The 18,460-nt window shown below is 44.8% G+C and overlaps 1 protein-coding gene across 1 annotated transcript in view; it reads left to right on the top strand.

Moving 5' to 3' along the window:
- Window positions 1-12,666: 12,666 nt before the first annotated feature.
- The window catches only part of ACOX3 (acyl-CoA oxidase 3, pristanoyl), a 53,087-nt gene continuing 47,293 nt past the window's right edge, over window positions 12,667-18,460 (top strand). Inside the window, exon 1 of the mRNA XM_020281839.2 lies at window positions 12,667-12,797. The gene's annotated coding sequence lies outside the window, so the exon portion shown is untranslated. The remainder of the gene's footprint in view (window positions 12,798-18,460) is intronic.

Here is an 18,460-nt window from a genome sequence, read left to right as displayed (position 1 = left end):
GAAATATAAATCCTAGGTGTGCTGGTGCCTGGTAGTAACATGGTCAGAGATGAATTTTGGAAGAATTCTGAAGGTGCTATATTTATAAATCATAAAGCCAGAGGATCTGGAACCCATTCTCTCCGGTATTGATCACTGATAAATGTCCAGGAGCCTAAGTTTGTGAACGTTCAAGATAAGTCCCGTATGAAAGCTCCCTTTTGGCTGGGTGCTGTGGCTCACGCCTGTAATCCTAGCACTCTGGGAGGCCAGCAGATCGTTTGAGCTCAGGAGTTTGAAACCAACCTGAACAAGAGCGAGACCCGTCAAATTGGCCAACTATTATATATAGAAAAATTAGCCGGGCATGGTTGGGACATGCCTGTAGTCCCAGCTACTCAGGAGGCTGAGGCAGGAGGATTGCTTGAGCCCAGGAGTTTGAGGTTGCTGTGAGCTAGGCTGACACCACGGCACTCACTCTAGCCTGGGCAACAAAGTGAGACTGTGTCTCAAAAAAAAAAAAAAAAAAAAAAAAAAAAGCTCCCTTTTCTCCACTTGCGTTCCGGTTGGCTTTCTTTTATGGAAGAGTTGCAGCCAGTGCGTTTCTACGTCTGAGCACAGCCACGGGTGTTTCCTAAGAATGATAGACCCTCATGCTATGACAGATGAACGTGTCCCCAAGAGGAACAGAGAAGGTTGGATACTGCCAATTTAGTGCAACGTAAGCAGCACCTGGCCTGCATGATCTGTAGTGAAATTCCAAAAACCTCAAAGATTGTTCATTCTTTTTATACATTACTACACTTGGGATTTTGCCATTCCCTGAAGAACCTCTGTCAGAATCAAAAAGAAGTGAAGACTCACTCAAATCATGTGATGTATCAGAGAAAAGAGCACAGATCAAATGTGGAATAAAGTAAAAGATAAATGAGTGATGTAAACTCACACAACTGCTCACTCTACCCCAGTCTTTGATCCTCTAGTTGATTTTTATGTTGTCTGTGTTAGTTTCCTAGGCTTTGGAACAAATTACCACAAACTGAGTGTCTTAATCTCAGCCTCCAGGGTCACACCCCATATGACCTCATTTTAATTTGCTTACATCTGCAAAGGCCCTATTTCCAAATAAGGTCACAGATACCAGGGGTTAGAACTTCAATAAATCTTTTGCGCGGACCCAGTTAAATCCACAAAGGTGTTTAGCCAGGTTGGGGCAGCCTAAAGACCAATAACTACAAATCTGCCTGCAGTATTCAATACAATAACATGCTGAACAGGTTTGTAGCCTAGAAGCAACAGGCTATGTCACATAGCCTAGGTATGTAATAAGCTATACCATCTTGGTTTATGTTCATACAACGATGAAATGGCCTAACAACTCATTTCATGGAACATATCATTAAATGACACAGGACTGTATATGAAAACAAATTATCAAACTCCACTTTAGTATGGTAAATGTTAAAAAAACTTGTTATCAGCTATTTGGCTGACTGGAGAATATGTTATTTTCCTAATTCATGGTGATGTAACATTAGCACTAATTGAAGAACTAGTAATTACTAGTATTTAAACTTATTATTTATAAGATGAGACATGAAAGAGCTTGTATATATTTACAATTTTTATTTAAAGGATATTCAGTTTTAGTTATTTTCACTCCTCAGATTGTGGGTAAAGAAGGCATTAACAAATTTATGTTTGTCTCCTTTCCCTCTTCAATTTTAAAGATGTTTAAAATACTATAACTAAAAATGTCTGGATAGTATATATGTTTTGAAAACATTTTTTTCTAGTTTAGTATATGGACTTTGTACTGTAAATTTTTTTGTTTTTCTTATTTCTTGGATAATCTCAGGATTTTCATGGAGGAGAATATTCTTAATTCATTTATGAGGCAAATTTTCATACAAAACACAATCTCCTTTCTGTATACACACACATACTCCTTTAAAAAAAAAACTAATTTCTTGATAATTTTTTCCATTAAATTCTGCTTACAGAACACTTAGTCCTTTAAGCACAGAGCATAATTATGATGTTCAAAACAGAAAATAAGACTTTACAAAGGCAATGATTATTAATGATATGAATTTAAGGTTTGTTTTTTTTTTGTTTTTTTTTTGAGACAGAGTCTTGCTTTGTTGCCTAGGCTAGAGTGAGTGCCGTGGCATCAGCCTAGCTCACAGCAACCTCAAACTCCTGGGCTCAAGCGATCCTTCTGTCTCAGCCTCCCAAGTAGCTGGGACTACAGGCATGTGCCACAATGCCAGGCTAATTTTTTCTATATATATTAGTTGGCCAATTAGTTTCTTTCTATTTATAGTAGAGACGGGGTCTCGCTCTTGCTCAGGCTGGTTTCGAACTCCCGACCTCGAGCAATCCGCCCGCCTCGGCCTCCCAGAGAGCTAGGATTACAGGCGTGAGCCACCGCGCCCGGCCCTAAGGTTTGTTTTTAATTTCAAGATTTGATGATTTGCATGCTTATCTACACAAGCAAAATCTTTTGTAGTTCAAATTAGACTTCTCAAAGAGCAAAAAAAAACCAAAGAAAGAAAAGAAAAGAAAAGAAATAAATGCAAATCTTACCAAACTGCTGATGTGTACAGGAACCTGGACTAAGCCCTGAGAATGCAGAGCTAAATAAGACCCTGCCCTTGAGGAGCCTTCAGGTGACAATAGAGGCAGAAAGATAAGACGATAGCTATGGAATATGAAAAGTGAAACAGTTTAGGCATGTACAGAGTTTAGAGGTTGCAGAGAAATAGAAACTAGTTACTCTCTAAGGCACCTTCTATCTCTAAACAAAGGTGTCGTAAAAGGGGGAGCCAGTGACAACTGAGTTAAAGAGAACCAACTTTTAAAAAAATCTTTTGAGGAAGTCCCAAGGCAAGGTATCCACTTTGATTTCTCTGCATACAGCAACAATGCTGATTCATTTAAATGTGGGCTCAAGTTCTCAAAAGTCTCTTGTTTTGAAAAGCAGATAATATGGAAAGCAAAAAAGAAAAAAGTCTCTTGTTTTCCAGGCTCTGGAAGGCCCTTTTGTGACCCTGGGGCTTTATTCTGTTCCAGCACTGGCTAATTTAGTCTCTGCTTCTCTGCTGCCTATCACAGGGGCATAGCAGAGAGAGGTCACAGAAAGCTGCGGTCCTAGGACTTTGGAGTGAGGGGTCATAAATTCAGAAGCCAATGTTTGGCACGGGAGGTGGAAGATTCCAGTTTGACATGGGCTGGTATCCTTGCACAAGAGCATGTCAGTTGCTTTCTGGAAACTATCCTGTTGACCTAAGGGTACAATTAACCTGCCTGCTGCCTCCAACTTCCAATGCCATTTGCACTCTGGTTCCTGCCTCCCTTTCCAACCTCATTCTCCAACTGTCTCCCCCCACCTGCTAAGCCCCTGCCACCACTGTCTTCTTGTTCTTCAAACTCAATAAGCTTATTCCCACCTTAGGGCCTTTCTGCTGAGTGTTCCCTTGCCTGATATGTGTATTCTCAGATCTTCTGCCCACTCAAGAACAGCTGAACTGTCCCCTCCTCAGGCAGGGCTTCCCTGACCACCCAACCAAATGGCTCCCATTTTGCATGTTATTATTAATACCATGTTTTGTTTTCTTGTAACTACCCAGGCTTTGTTTGCATCCTCTCCCTAGCAAATATGCTTTGTTAGGTTGGGACCCCTGTCTGGATTATCACCATAGCCCTCGAATACTTTTTGGCATATAGGAGATGCCCAGTGAATAATTGCTGAATGGAAAGATCACTAAGATTAGAGTGTAACAGGAGATCTGTGCAGGTGGCAGAAATGTCCAGGACTGTCTCTCTGGGGAAAAGCAGGGCCCAGTCAGAGGATGCTGGGTGTAGCAAGCACAGAGAAAGCTGGCAAGACCTACCCTTAGGTCAATGTTCCAACCCACTGCCTGGAGCTAGGAGTAGTCTCTAGATAGTGCTATGCTATCATGTCATTTTTTGTGACAACAGAAATGTTCTGTTTGCATTGTCTAATCAAGTAGCTGCATGTGGCTACTGAGGACTTGAGGTGTAGTTAGTGCCATTAGGGAACTGATTTAAATTAAATTTATAGGTAATTTTAAGTAATGCATATTTAAACAGCCACATGAGGCTACTGTGTTAGATGGATGCAGCTCTAAAGAGACTCAGCTGGGACCCAGAAAGCCCCTCATTCTGGGTCCTTGGCATCTAAGTGCTGGAAGCAGGGTGTAGCATGGGAACTCACAGGCTGAGGCTTCACCTAGAAGGCCCCTGCTGCTCCAAGCATCCTGAGTGGCAGCTCCAGCTGATTGAAACATGGGCCTCTGCCCACCTCAGTAGCAGCCCCCATCACCTTCCAGGCCCTCAGCCAGACACAGTCACCTGATCCTAAGACTCCTTCAGCATATAAACCCTTTGCTGGGAAGCCAAGTTGGGCAGATCGCTCAAGGTCAGCAGTTTGAAACCAGCCTGAGCAAGAGGGAGACCCTGTCTCTACTAAAAATAGAAAGAAATTAATTGGCCAACTGAAAATATATAGAAAAAAATTAGCTGGGCATGGTGGTGCATGCCTGTAGTCCCAGATAGTCGGGAGGCTAAGGCAGAAGGACTGCTTGAGCCCAGGAGTCCGAGGTTGCTGTGAGCTAGGCTGACGCCACGGCACTCACTCTAGCCCAGGCAACAGGGTGAGACTCTGTCTCAAAAAAAAAGCATATAAACCCTTTGGATTGAATGTGTTGGGTTTATAATGGAAAAAAATAAAGATTTTTCATTGCCTCAAACTAATAACATTTGCCATGAAGACAAAGCTTCACTTGTTTTGGATGTGCATCTTACAAAATCACATTTATGACAACCAAAAATAAGCGACTGAGACAAAGATCTCAATCAATGAAGGTTTATTAAGCCAAGATTTTGAGGACATGCCTGGGAAAAACCGAATGGCAGACAAGCTATAGTCGTTTTTCCAAAGGGGCAGTTGGAACCTGCAGCATTTAAAGGCAACAGAAAGAAGAAAAAAGTGTGGTTGTGGGGAGGTGGGGTTGATGAGGCAAAGTGGTTACATTTTTGTGAGGCCCAGGAAATCTACATTTTATACCAAATAAGGGGAATGTTAAAAGGGAAAAAAAGAGTGAAGGAAGCATCCATTATGTATGTCCCTGGGTAGGTGGAAGAATGTCTGATTCTGTCTTGTCTCCAGTTGCTACTTGTAAGATAAATTTGTAATTCATTCTTAGTGTGGAATCAAACAGGCTTTAGTTTTAGGTGCTAAACATAGGTACAATTTGCACATCCTTGCTTATGGGAGGTCAGCAAGGAATTTCCTTAATGAATGATCTGTGAGGTCAGCTCTTCACGGGCACCAGAGGCCTTTACCTTCTCTTTTGAATAAGGAGTTGGGAGCTCTGAGACGTTGATTTTCTTTTTACACAATCAATGGAGGTTTATTACACTGAAGTTTAAGGATGCACTCAGGAAAAAGACAAGCCACAGATGCATCTGTGACTTTTTCTGAAGAGGGATTTGGGAACTCCCTATTTAAGAAGAGGAGGCATACAGAAAGAAAAAGGAGAAGCGGGGTGGACAGTGAGGCAAATGGCTACATTCTTGTGAGGCCCAAGAAATCAACATTTTATTTAAGATGAGTGCTTGAAAAGAAAAAGGGAATGAAAGAAGAATCAATTATGTAGACTTCCCTTGGTGTGTGGAAAAAAGATTGATCTCATCTCTGTTTTGCACCTGGGAAGATAAACCTGCAGTCAACATTATTAATGTGGAATTGAACAGACTTTAGTTTTAGAATCTAGGTCTGCTTAGTCTGCAGATCCAAAGTTACAATTTGCATGTCCGTGTACATACCAGGCCAGCAAGGAACTTCCTCAGGAATGGTCTGTGGGGCAGTCTGTCGATGCCTGAGGCCTCTGAGCTTTCCTCGGAGACCTGGCTGATGCACAATGTTAGCAGCAGCTGCTCCTGTGGAAGAGGGTGTCGCAGGACTCAGCCTCAAAGCTTCACCTTCCGTTTTGCATCAGGAGGTGGGGGGTGGTCCTGAGATTTTTATTTTCCTTTACATTTATATTCTATAACTCTTTTCTAATGCCATTCTCACTGCCTACTACTTAATGTGATTTAACTGGGGGGAAGGAAGTGACTGAGCTGTGATAGGGCCATTCCCAGTCCAGTGTGCCAGTGGCTCCTTCCCACACAGGCTTCTGTGAATTCTAAATCAGCAAGGGAGGTGGTAGTGGGAGACAGAGGAAGGAGGTGACAAAGGGAGACAGATGCCCAGAGGGTGGGAGGCAACTTTAGTTTTAACAATGTGCTCTTCAAATAATTGCAGTTGCCAATAATGGCCAGTTGAGCAGATGACTAAAAATGAGCAGGGAGCAGGCAATGGGTGTGCCAGAAGGAAATGGGATGGATGTCAAAATGAGCAAAAGAGGGGGTAGGTGGGGCCTGATGGCAGAATTCCTGGGGATCATTGTCTCTGAGCTACCCTAAGAGCCCCCTCTTCCGCTACAGCTCACACTGTTGGGCCGTAGAAATGTACAGCCCATTTGGGAGAGAGACGACCGCCCAAAAAGACTCAGAGTCCAGAGGCTTGATGCAAGAGAGCAAGAGGATTTATTTTCCAGCGCAGCGCAGGGGCTAGCAGCATCACCGAGATGGGGAAGCTGCCGCCCCGAAGCTCTCAAGCTTAGGGCTTTTATGGGGCGAGACCACACGCAGGTGGCCGGGAAGTTTAGGGTGGGGAAATTCTAGTAGCTCCATCTTGCACAACCAGTTGCACGACCACTACCCAATTCCGAGAACTTGCAACCGACACTTACGGGAAAAAAGAAAAAAAGAAAGAAAAAGGGAGGGGTAGGGGTCTTAATTACCTAAGAGCAAGCATAGTTAGAGAAGCGAAAAGCTGGTTAGGCTAGTTTGGGCCTTTAGGCTAGTTTGGGCCTTTCAACACCAGCAGTTTGCCAGGAGGTAGCTAACAATGTTCCAGTGTCGCGCCCGCCTCGCCAGCAAGGAAGACGCGGCAACCGGAGTTCTTCTGACAGCGCTTTAATGGGGATTGCTTAACTGGTTACATGCGGAGGACGCCGAGGCGTTCTCGGTGGCTGCTTATAAAGGCAATAAGTACACTGGGCATTGTCTGATTGGATAAGGCACTTGGAAGGGAGGAGACAAACTCTGTACATGCGCTGAGCACTTGTTTGTCAGACTAACAGCAGGGTTTGACCAGGAAGCGGGCGCCATCTTGGAATGGCGTTGCCACCGCGCCCCACATCTCCCCCTATTTTATTAATTAAATGAGAACTGAGCAACTGTTTAGCAAGGATGCAGAGCCTCACTTATCCAACAACAACCACCTTACCTCGTGCAATGAGCAAAACTCTGAGGTGTGCAAAGGCTGGCTGTGGGACTGAGGACATGCCTTCTCTGGTGCAATGGGAGAGATCCCTCAGAGTGCAAAGGCCATGTCTGCCAAATGCCTGGGGGTAGGAGCGGGTGCAACCCAAACCTAGGCTAACCCTTAAGCATGGTCAACCACACCTGTGTAGACTGTCCCAGTTCAAGCGCAGCAAATGCCTGTGCCAATACCACATGGTCCCTCCGTCTCTGGGCCTGCAGCCTACAGATGCACCACAGTCCGCCAACAGCCGCAATGATCAGCAAAACGGCCACGGCTGCAAGACCGGACCATTCCTTCAGATAATGGGTGGCTTGTTGAATCCATGCTGTCAGTCCTGTGGCAAGGCTCAGATCCACACGAGTGGAGTTCACGTGCACGATGGCCAGTCTCAGGTCTCTGAGTGAGGAATCAAACTGTGCAGACCAGTTGCCTGTTAGATGCCTAGACAGTTGTCTAGAAAGATTAGCGGCAAAGGTAAAGTTCTCATAGAGCACAGAAGTGACACAGAGGCCGGTCATTCTCCACTCACAACCCAGCTGCGCAAGCTGCCAAAGAGTGTCCACCTGGTCCTGTACTAAATCCACTCGCTGATTCAGAAGCATAATCCCACCCTTCACATGGGCATTCAGAGTGGCTTGAGTGTCGAGAGCTGCGGCTACTCCAGCAGATAGATTGTTGAGAGCCTGAGCAGTATGAATCGCAGCTGTGATCCCGAAATCTCTGCGAGATCTAAACAGAGTCATAGAGCTAGGAGCTTCAACAGGAACAGGAATGTATCAGTAGTCAAGCAGGCATCTCCTCTGTCTTCTGTCCTGTCCTTTCCTTTGTCATTTTTATTTTTGGTACCTTTACATTTCTTTCTCTCCCTTTTCTTCTTTCTCGGCCTTCTCTTTTTTCTCTCCCCTTTTCTTCTTCTTTCTCTCCCCTTTTCTTCTTCTTTCTCTCCCCTTTTCTTCTTCTTTCTCTCCCCTTTTCTTCTTCTTTCTCTCCCCTTTTCTTCTTCTTTCTCTCCCCTTTTCTTCTTCTTTCTCTCCCCTTTCTTCTTCTTTCTCTCCCCTTTCTTCTTCTTTCTCTCCCCTTTCTCCTTCTTTCTCTCCCTTTTCTCCTTTCTTTCTCTCCCTTTTCTCCTTTCTCTCCCTTTTCTCCTTTCTTCTTTCTCTCTCTTTTCTTCTTCTTTCTCTCCCTTTTCTTCTTCTTTCTCTCCCTTTTCTTCTTCTTTCTCTCCCTTTTCTCTTTTCTTCTGGCGCTCTGGCTCTCGCTCTCGCTCTGAAGTACTGTCTTGATGGTCAAAGAGCACCTTTTGCCCTGCCTGTAACGAAAGCAGGGAACTCACGGGCTCTCAATAACAGTCTACCTTGGTCAGCAAAGGTCCGAATTCGGTTCCGTCCCACGCGTCAGTTCTGAACTCTCCTCTATCGAGGTCGTCTCCGCTGGTGCCTCAAAGTTGTTTTGGCTCCCGGGTTTCGGCACCACTTGTTTCGGTTCCCGGGTTTCGGCACCACTTGTCGCGCCCGCCTCGCCAGCAAGGAAGACGCGGCAACCGGAGTTCTTCTGACAGCGCTTTAATGGGGATTGCTTAACTGGTTACATGCAGAGGACGCCAAGGCGTTCTCGGTGGCTGCTTATAAAGGCAGTAAGTACACTGGGCATTGTCTGATTGGATAAGGCACTTGGAAGGGAGGAGACAAACTCTGTACATGCGCTGAGCACTTGTTTGTCAGACTAACAGCAGGGTTTGACCAGGAAGCGGGCGCCATCTTGGAATGGCGTTGCCACCACGCCCCACATTCCAGCAGGTGTGAACAGCTCCTGGCCGAAGAAAAACCCCAGCGGCACACGGAGAGTCACCTTTATTTCGCCGGCGGGCTCAAAGAGGCATATCCGCCACCAAACTCTGAGTGCCCCTTTTTCGTTTTCTTTTACTTTTATACTTTTTGGGGGGTTACAGTTAGCCAATGGCAAGTTTTCACAAAAGTCACCTCATTTACATAGTAGTCAGCCAATCAGAAGTATGTTCCAAAAGTTATTTCATTTACATAGTAGTCAGCCAATCAGAAGTATGATCCAAAAATCACCTCATTAGCTGTGAGTATTAGTAGCTGCTCAATATAGGATAAGTGAAACAGGCAGGTTTTGGTGGAACACCCTCACAACAAAACCAAATTCCTTTTCTTGCTCCCTCTAAGCCAGTTTCAGTGGCATTTCAATCTATCCAGGTCCCAGCAACACAACACTGAGTAGAATATTAGCTGAAGAAAGAACAAAGTTCATAGTGTGGAAAAGAGAGCTTTACTTCTCATAAAATGCTGCACCTGAGGGTGGCCATGCTGGCAGGCTGGAAAGCAGGGACCCCAGTCATAAGCCAGGAACATGTGCTTTGAGGCAGGAACAATGGGAACAGGAATTTATGCTGAGCAACGTGGCCAAATATACATAGTTAACAAGCTATAGGAGGAGTCATGAATGTTTATGAAAAGAGAAACATGAAACTGTGCAACAGAGCTTTCTTTATGGGGGTCCATGTTTAGAAACAGTCCCCTCGATGTGAAAACACTGAGACAAGGACATGAAAATCCTCTCTGCCATGCTCCAAAGATTGTTTAAAACCACTGCATGGCTGGTGGTCTTTTATCGGGAAAGAATGCTGGTCTGGCCCTAAGGAAAAAAAGCATCATGGCCTTTAGTAGGGGATGAGTGTCTGACCTCTCATCCTGTCATGGCTGGGAACTCAGTTTTAAGGCTTCTCTGGGGTCCCCTTGGACAAGAGGGGTGCATTCAGTCAGTGGGGGGCTGAGAGTTTTATTTTAGTTTACAGGAGCACGACCCTGTCCTCTCTTCCAACCTCACCACCATCCTGTATGTCCTGGTGTCCACCTGTTTGCACATAGAGATGTGCAATGACATTCTCAGGTCCGCCAGTGTCCTAAGGCCTAGGAGGGAACCATGGTTGGAGCAGGATGGACAAGCAAATGAGCAGGGGTAGTCCTGGGGTAAACCATGGTCAGAGCTGGGAACAATAGTCTTAAACCTAGTCACCAATTCAGGAAACTAAATGGAGAGAGTGAAGTGATGAGGCTGACACTTGCCATGAGCCAGCCCTGACAAGGAGGTAGACAAATATGAGAAAAGGATGGTGGAAAAAGAGAGGGAGAAGGGAGGGGAGTCTGAGGACATCCCCAAGGCTGGAAACATGTGCTTTGTGTTTCCTTCACGTCATGTTGTGATGACACCCTAACTTAAATAGAACTGACGGAAAGTCACTCAGCTCTCTCCCCACCCTCCAACTCCACTTAGCCTGATCTCAGGCTGGCTCACCTCTCACCTGGACTGGCCCACCACTTGCTTCAAATTCTTCTCCTTTAACATGCCCTCCAGTGTCTGCCTAGAAACAGCTTCTCTCTCCCTTACTCCTTCAATGAACCCGAACGATTTCCCAGTAGAGAGATGTTTTTCTTTTTCGTTCTTTTTTTAAGGCAGAATCTCACTCTATTGCCCCAGCTAGAGTGCCGTGGCGACAGCCTAGCTCACAGCAACCTCAAACTCCTGGGCTCAAGCGATCCTACTGCCTTAGCCTCCCAAGTAGCTGGGACTATAGGCATGTGCCACCATGCCTGGTTAATTTTTTCTCTATATATTTTTAGTTGTCCAGCTAATTTCTTTCTACTTTTAGTAGAGACGGGGGTCTCACTCTTGCTCAGGCTGGTCTCGAACTCCTGAGCTCAAACAATCTACCCACCTCGGCCTCCCAGAGAGCTAGGATGACAGGCATGAACCACTGTGCCCGGCCGAAAGATGTTTTTCTGATGTCAATAAAACATGTGAACCTAACTTACTAGTAGTTGTAATTTTGGCAGAAACTGTGACCCAAAGAAGGTGTGAATTCTGCACTGAATGGGTATTACTCTCAACAGTGGTGTGTATTATTAGACCCTGATTCATTCAGGGTCTAATTTGGTCTGCAAGCAATCCTGGATGCTCCTGTGGACTCAGGACCACTTGCAACGATGCCCCAGACACCAGGCTGGAAACGCTGACATGGACTGGGCACCTGGTTGTCAATTCAGTCCCTGCTTTCTGCTTTCCCAACTAATAACCCACAATTGTAAGTCTGGGTTTATTTTGTTGTTTGTTTGTTTGTTTGTTTGTTTTGAGACAGAGTCTCACTCTATTGCCCGGGCAAGAGTGGCTGTGGCATCAGCCTAGCTCACAGCAACCTCAAACTCCTGGGCTCAAGCAATCCTCCTGCCTCAGCCTCCTGAGTAGCTGGGACCTCAGGCATGCACCACCATGCCCGGATAATTTTTTCTATGTATTTTTAGCTGTCCAATTAACTTCTTTCTATTTTTAGTAGAAACGGGGTCTCCCTCTTACTCAGGCTGGTCTCAAACTCCTCACCTTGAGCAATCCTCCCGCCTCAGCCTCCCAGAGTGCTAGGATTACAGGCTTGAGTCACCGTGCTCAGCCTGTAAGTCTGTTTTGAATAAGAGTGATAACTGTGAAGAAAAAACCTTTCATGGAATTAAGGAGAAGCTGTTTCAGAGTGGAACAGGAGTAGAGAGATTTCCACGCGTAGCTGAGCATCCGCATCCAGACGTCCTACAGACATCCTAAACGTGACACATCTCTGAAACTGAACTTATCTTTCTCTTCCCAGTAACCGTGCTGCCCATCTTCTTTTAATTCCCTTCGAATGGAAACCCTGGGACTTCTCCTTCTTCCTTGTTCTTTACATGGCAAATTGCTAAGTCCGGTTGATTCCATCTCTGCAGGTTTCAGATGGGGTGTGTTATTAATAGTTTGGATCCTCAGACAGCCCTTCAGACAAGGGTCAGAGTGCAGGTAGTCACAGAGGAGCCGACCCCAGCACGCAGGAGCGAGGGGCAGAAACAAGGACAGTAAAGGGCGCGCTCCCAAGTTGGCTAAATGAGCGACCGGGGCTCGGACGCCAGCGCCATCTGGGCGTGTGCACCAGCTTGGAGGTGCCCAGGCCCCAGCCAGGGGTGCTATTTCCGCCGCTCCGGAGCGCACTGGAGAGAGCTCCCAGGGCTTCTAAGGCGGGAAGGTCCCCGGGCACACTCGGAGACCAGTGTAACCCGCATTTCAGGACTACAGGCGCCCGGAGAGCGACAGCGACTTGCCGGAGTCACCCAGCCAGGCCTGCGGCGGGAGGCAGAGGGCGGCCGGGAGCGCTCAGGTTCAGCTTCCCCGCCCGCCAGCCAAGCCTCCCGCGGCTGCGGCCGCGTTTCCCAGGCGGCAGGGCGGCGCGGCGCGATGACGTCAGGGCGGCCGAGTCCGGCCACGCCCACCGGGCGGACGCAGGCGGAGTGGTGCCACAGGGAGCCAGCCGGTTATCGCTCTGCGGGAAGCTGTCGCGGCCGGATAGATTTCCACTGCGTTCTGCCGTGCGCGCTGGACGGTGCGGGACTCGGGGGCTGGCGAGCCCGAGGGTGGGGCCTGAGGGAGCTCCGGGGCGCGGGGGACCGCAGGGGCAAAGGCCTGGGGTAGGGGGCAAATGCGGAGGGCGGGAGACCTCAGGTGCAAAGGCCCGGAGTAGGGGGCAAATGTGTGTGTGGGGAACCGCAGGTGCAAAGGCCTGGGGGGGGCAGCGGGGGGCACCCCAGGTACAAAGGCCGGGGCCGCTGGTGGGGGGGGGAGCGGGATTGCCCAGAAAGGACGCTGTGGGAGCCAGCAGCCAACTAGAGAGGAGTTTGCAGGATTTGTAGGTTGTCCACTGAGGTTACGAAAGGGAGCATGATCAGCTTGGCGTTATAGAATAGTCTCTTGCACTGCATAAAGAGAAAGACTGGAGGCAGCTGTTGGCAGAACAAGGATAAAGAAGGCTCCACGTCCATGCCATTAACTGTTTAAATGCCTTATGTGGGTGACAGCAGCGTAGATAGCAGACCAGTGCAGCAGTCAAGTGTCGCCACGTTATCTCCCCTGAGGCACAGGTCACTCAACTAGTAAGCTGTAGTGGAATTTGAACCCAGGCAGTCTGGCTTCACGATCGATCTTTGTCTTTGTCACCATCAGGTTGGTGACCTCCGTGGCATGGGGCCATCGGGGACTTACAATTTGGAGCCAGCTACGCCAGATAATAGTTGTATGACCTTGGTCAATTTACTTCCCACTAGGAGAAGCTCCAGTTTCCTCACCTGGAAATTGAGAATACTGATAGTACCTGGGCTTGCTGGGCACACTTGAGATGGTGTAGCTGCTCACCACATTGACCTGCATGCAGTATTGATTGCTCAACTGGAGATTATTATGATAGGTTTAATAGGGGTGGAAAGAAAGGAAAGGATTCTGTAGGCATTAAAGTGGTGGTAGAGGTCTTGGTAATTGATTTGGTTATAGGGCACAAGGGGAGGGGAATTCTAGGATGACACTTGGAGTTTATAGCTTGAGTAGCCCTTGGGCCACTGGCAGTGTGGAGTGGGGCTCTGGGGGAGAGGCTGGGTCAGGGGAGAGGGTGAGTTCAGTGCTGAGCATTCAGAGTGTGGGAACCTCCAGGATATGAGAGGGGAGGGGTATCCAGTCAACTGCCAAATGAGCACTGAGCTGGAGGTGTGGATTGGGGAGCTCTCCACGCATTGAGCACAATTTAAGTGCATGAAATGATGCAGGGAGAGTGGCTGAGGGTGAGCATCGCTAGGAGACTGAAGAAGAGGAGTGTAGTGTTCTAGACCACAGGGAGGGGCCATATGCAGGGAAGTCCAGAAAGAAAGATACAGAGTTTCCCTTGGATTTTATAGCTTTTTTTTTTTTTTTTTTTTTTTTTTTTTTTTTTTTTTTTTTGAGTCAGAGTCTCACTATATCTCCCAGGCTGGTCATAAACTCCTGGCTTGGACTCAAGTGATCTCCCACCTCAGCCTCCTGAGTTACAGCTATCATTTTTGAGCACTTGGTCTCTATGGAGAGATGTGCCTTACACTTTTTAAGCTGCTTTATTGAGATTTAATTCACATACCATACAATCACCCATCTAAAGTGTACAGTTCAATGAATTTTTTGTATACTCACAGAGTTGTGCAACCATTACCACTATGTAATTCCTGAATGTTTTCGTCAGCCCAAAAAGACACCCTGGACCCATTAGGAGTTGCTCCATATTTCCTTCTGCCCCCCAGCTCCTGAGGGCTACCGATCTATTTTATGTCTCTATATATTTGCCTATTCTGGACATTTCATGTAGTTGGAATCACGCAACATGTGATATTTTGTGTCTGACTTCTTTCAGCATGTTTTCAAGGTTCATCCATGTTGTAGGGTGTGTTAGTACCTCATTCCTTTTTATGGCTGAATAATATTCCATTGCCTGGTTCTGTTACATTTTATTTACCCATTCATTCATCTGTTGATGGACATTTGGGTTATTTCCACTTTTTGGCTATTATGAATAATGCTGCTATAGACATTCATGTACAAGTTTTTGTGTGGACATGTTTTCAGTTCTCTTCAGTACATACCTGGGAGTGGAACTGCTGGGGAACCATTTGCCAAACTGTTCCCCAAATTGGCTGCATTATTTTACATTCCCACCAGAAATGCAGGAGGGTCTGATTTCTCCACATCTTCATTAATACTTGTATTGATTTATTTTTTGACTTTGGCTGTTCTAATGGCTGTGAAATGGTGTCTCATTGTGTTGTTGATTTGCATTTCCCTGGTGGCTAATGATGTTAAACATCTTTTTGCATGTTTATTGGCCATTTTATATTTTTGGAGAAATATCTGTTTGAACCCTTTGCCCATTTTTTAATTGGGTTGTCTTTTTATTATTTAGTTTTAAGATTCTCTTTTTTTTTTGAGACAGAGTCTCGCTTTCTTGCCCAGGCTAGAGTGAGTGCCAGGGCATCAGCCTAGCTCACAGCAACCTCAATCTCCTGGGCTCAAGCGATCCTCCTGCCTCAGCCTCCCAAGTAGCTGGGACTACAGGCATGCACCACCAGGCCTGGCTAATTTTCTGTATATATATTTTTAGTCGGTCAATTAATTTCTTTCTATTTTTGGTAGAGACAGGGTCTCAATCAGGCTGGTTTTGAACTCCTGACCTGGAGCAATCTGCCTGCCTCGGTCTCCCAGTGTGCTAGGATTACAGGCGCGAGCCACCACGCCTGGATGAGTTTTAAGATTCTTGATGGTGTCCTTTGCACCAAGGGTTTTAATTTTGATGCAGTTTAATATATCTTCTTTTTCTTTTGTTTGTGCTTTTGATATCGTATCTTATGTCTAAGAAGGCTTTGCCTAACCTAAGATTACAAAGATTTACTCTTGTAAGAGCTTTATAGTTTTAGCTCTTACAATTAGGTCCATGATCCATTTTGAGTTAATTTTTGTGTATGTGTGTGGAAGTAGTTCAACCTCATTCATTTGCATGTGGATGTCCAGTTGTCCCAACACCATTTTTTGAGAATACTGTTCTTTCTCCATTGAATCATCTTGCACCCTTATCAAAAAGTAACTGACCATACGTGTAAGGGCTTATTGCTGGACTCTAATTTCTAGTCCATCGACCTGAATGTGTCTGTCTTAATGCCAGTACCAGGATTTCTTGATTATGATAACATTGTAGTGAGTTTTGAAATTAGGACATATGACTCTTCCAACTTTGTTCCTTTTCAAGATTGTTCTGTCTTTTCTGGGCCCCTTACATTTCCATGTAAAGTTGAGGATCAACTTTGCAATTTCTGCAAAAAGCCAGCTGGATTTTTGATTGGGATTACATTGAATCTATGGGTTAATTGGAGAGTATTGATTGCTATTTTAATAATGTTAACCCTTTGCACTCGGATGTCGAGTGTGACTCGACATGGTTAGCAAAAATTATAGAGATTAAAATTACTCTTAGAATGTATCAATAATTTGAAATATAAAAAAATCCAAATAAATAAGTTTGTATGAAAAGAAACTCCAGTTTTTTATTCTACTGCCACGCTTTGTAAAATCTGGGGTATTTAAAAAATTAAATCTCAAGTAAAATAAAGGAATCGAGAAAAAAGCAAGCGAGTGCAAAGGGTTAAGTTTTCTGATCCATGAATATGGATGTCTTTTCACATATATAAATCTTTCATTTTTTTCAAACTTTTTTCTTTTAGTTTTTAGAGTATAAGTTTTATACTTCCTTTGTTGAATTTATTTCTAAATATTTTACTTTTTGATACTGTTATCAATGGAATGTTTTTCTCATTTCACTTTTGAATTGTTCACTGCTAGTATATAGAAATACAGTTGAGTTTTGTATATGGATCTTTACCTTGCAAACTCACTGAATTAATTTATTAGTTCTAATAGTTTTTTGGTGGATTTCTTAGGATTTTCTTAGGACATACAAGATCATGTCATCTGCAAATAAAAATAGGTTTCTAGTCTGGATGCCTTTTATTTCATTTTCTTTTCTGGTTGCATTAGCTAGAACTAGACTGTAGTACGGTGTTGAGCTGAAGAGGTAACATGGACAGCCTTGTCTTGCTCCTGATTTAGGAAAAGATATTCAGCCTCTCACATTTAAGTGTGACGATAGCTGGGGCTATTTATAGATGCCCTTTATCAGGGTGGCGACCTTCCCCTCTATTCTTGGTTTGTCAAGAGTTTGTATCACAACAGAGTGTTGGACTTTGTCAAATGTTTTTTCTGCATCTATTGACTTGATCATGTATAAGGATTTTTGTGCCTTTTTTCTGTTGGTATGGGGTATCAATTGATTTTCAAATGCTTAACCAATGTGCATTCCTGGGGTAAATCCCACTTGGCCATGACATATGATCTTTTTTACATGTTACTGCATTCAGTTTGCAAAATGTGTTGAGGATTTTTGCATCTCTATCACGAGGGATGTTAGTCTGTAGTTTTCTTTTTCTTTTTTTGTCACAACATAAAGGCAAATCATTTTTATACCACATTGTCATGTGTGATGACAAATGGATTCTTTTTGACAATTGCAAGCGTTGGGCACATTGCCACTCACTCTACAGGCTTGTTCACTGCTGGCACAGACAAGTTTAGTCTGTAGTTTTCTTGTGATGTCTTTGGCTGGTTTTGGTGTCAAGATAATACTGGCCTCAAACAATGAGTTGGAAAATGTTTTCTATTTTCTGGAAGAGTTTGAATAAGTGCTAATCTTCTTTAAATGTTTGACAAAATTCACAATTGAAACCCTCTGGTTTTTCTTTGTGGGCAGTTAAAGATTAAATATTGATAGCTAATTGAATCTCTTTAGTCAATATGGGTCTGTTGAGATTTTTTATTTCTCATAAGTCAGTTTTGATAGACTTTCTAGGAATTTGCCCATTTCATCTAATTGTTGGCATACTGTGGTTCCTAATATTCCCTTATAATCCTTTTTATTTCTATAAAGTCAGTGGAAATGTCCTACCTTTAATTCTCAATTAGAAATTTGTGTTTTTCCCTTTTTTATTTGGTTAATCTAGCTAAAAATTCGCCAATTTTGCCAATCTTTGCAAAGAACCAACTTTTATTGATTTTTTTATATTTCTCTCTATTCTTTTTTATTTTTACTCTACTCTTTTATTGTTTTCTTCTTCTGCTTGCATTAGGCTTAGTTTGTGCTCCTTTTTCCTGTTTCTGAAGGTGGTGCCTGAACAGCGTGACTTTAGGGTCTGACCTTGCTAGGGCAGCGCCCTCCTCCCCATTTTTCAGCAGAGGGGATTCTGGAAAGACATTTAGCCTCTCTGAGTTTCAGTTTTCTTTTTCCTTTTCTTTTCTTTTCTTTTTTTTTTTTTTTCAGACAGAGTCTCACTTTGTTGCCCGGGCTAGAGTGCCATGGCATCAGCCTAGCTCACAGCAACCTCAAACTCCCGGGCTCAAGCAGTCCTCCTGCCTCAGCCTCCCGAGTAGCTGGGACCTCAGGCATGCACCACCATGCCTGGCTAATTTTTTCTATGTATTTTTAGCTGTCCAATTAACTTCTTTCTATTTTTGGTAGAGTTGGGGTCTCACTCTTGCTTAGGCTGGTCTTGAACTCCTGAGCTCAAATGATCCACCCACCTCAGCCTCCCAGAGTGCTAGGATTACAGGCGTGAGCCGCCTCGCCTGGCCTGAGCTTCAATTTTCTTTCAG

This window comes from Microcebus murinus, chromosome 16, assembly GCF_040939455.1.
Source record: "Microcebus murinus isolate Inina chromosome 16, M.murinus_Inina_mat1.0, whole genome shotgun sequence".
Classification (NCBI taxonomy): Eukaryota; Metazoa; Chordata; class Mammalia; order Primates; family Cheirogaleidae; genus Microcebus; species Microcebus murinus.
The sequence above is the reverse complement of the archived record's forward strand: the minus strand, read 5'-3'. Positions and strand labels throughout refer to the sequence as shown.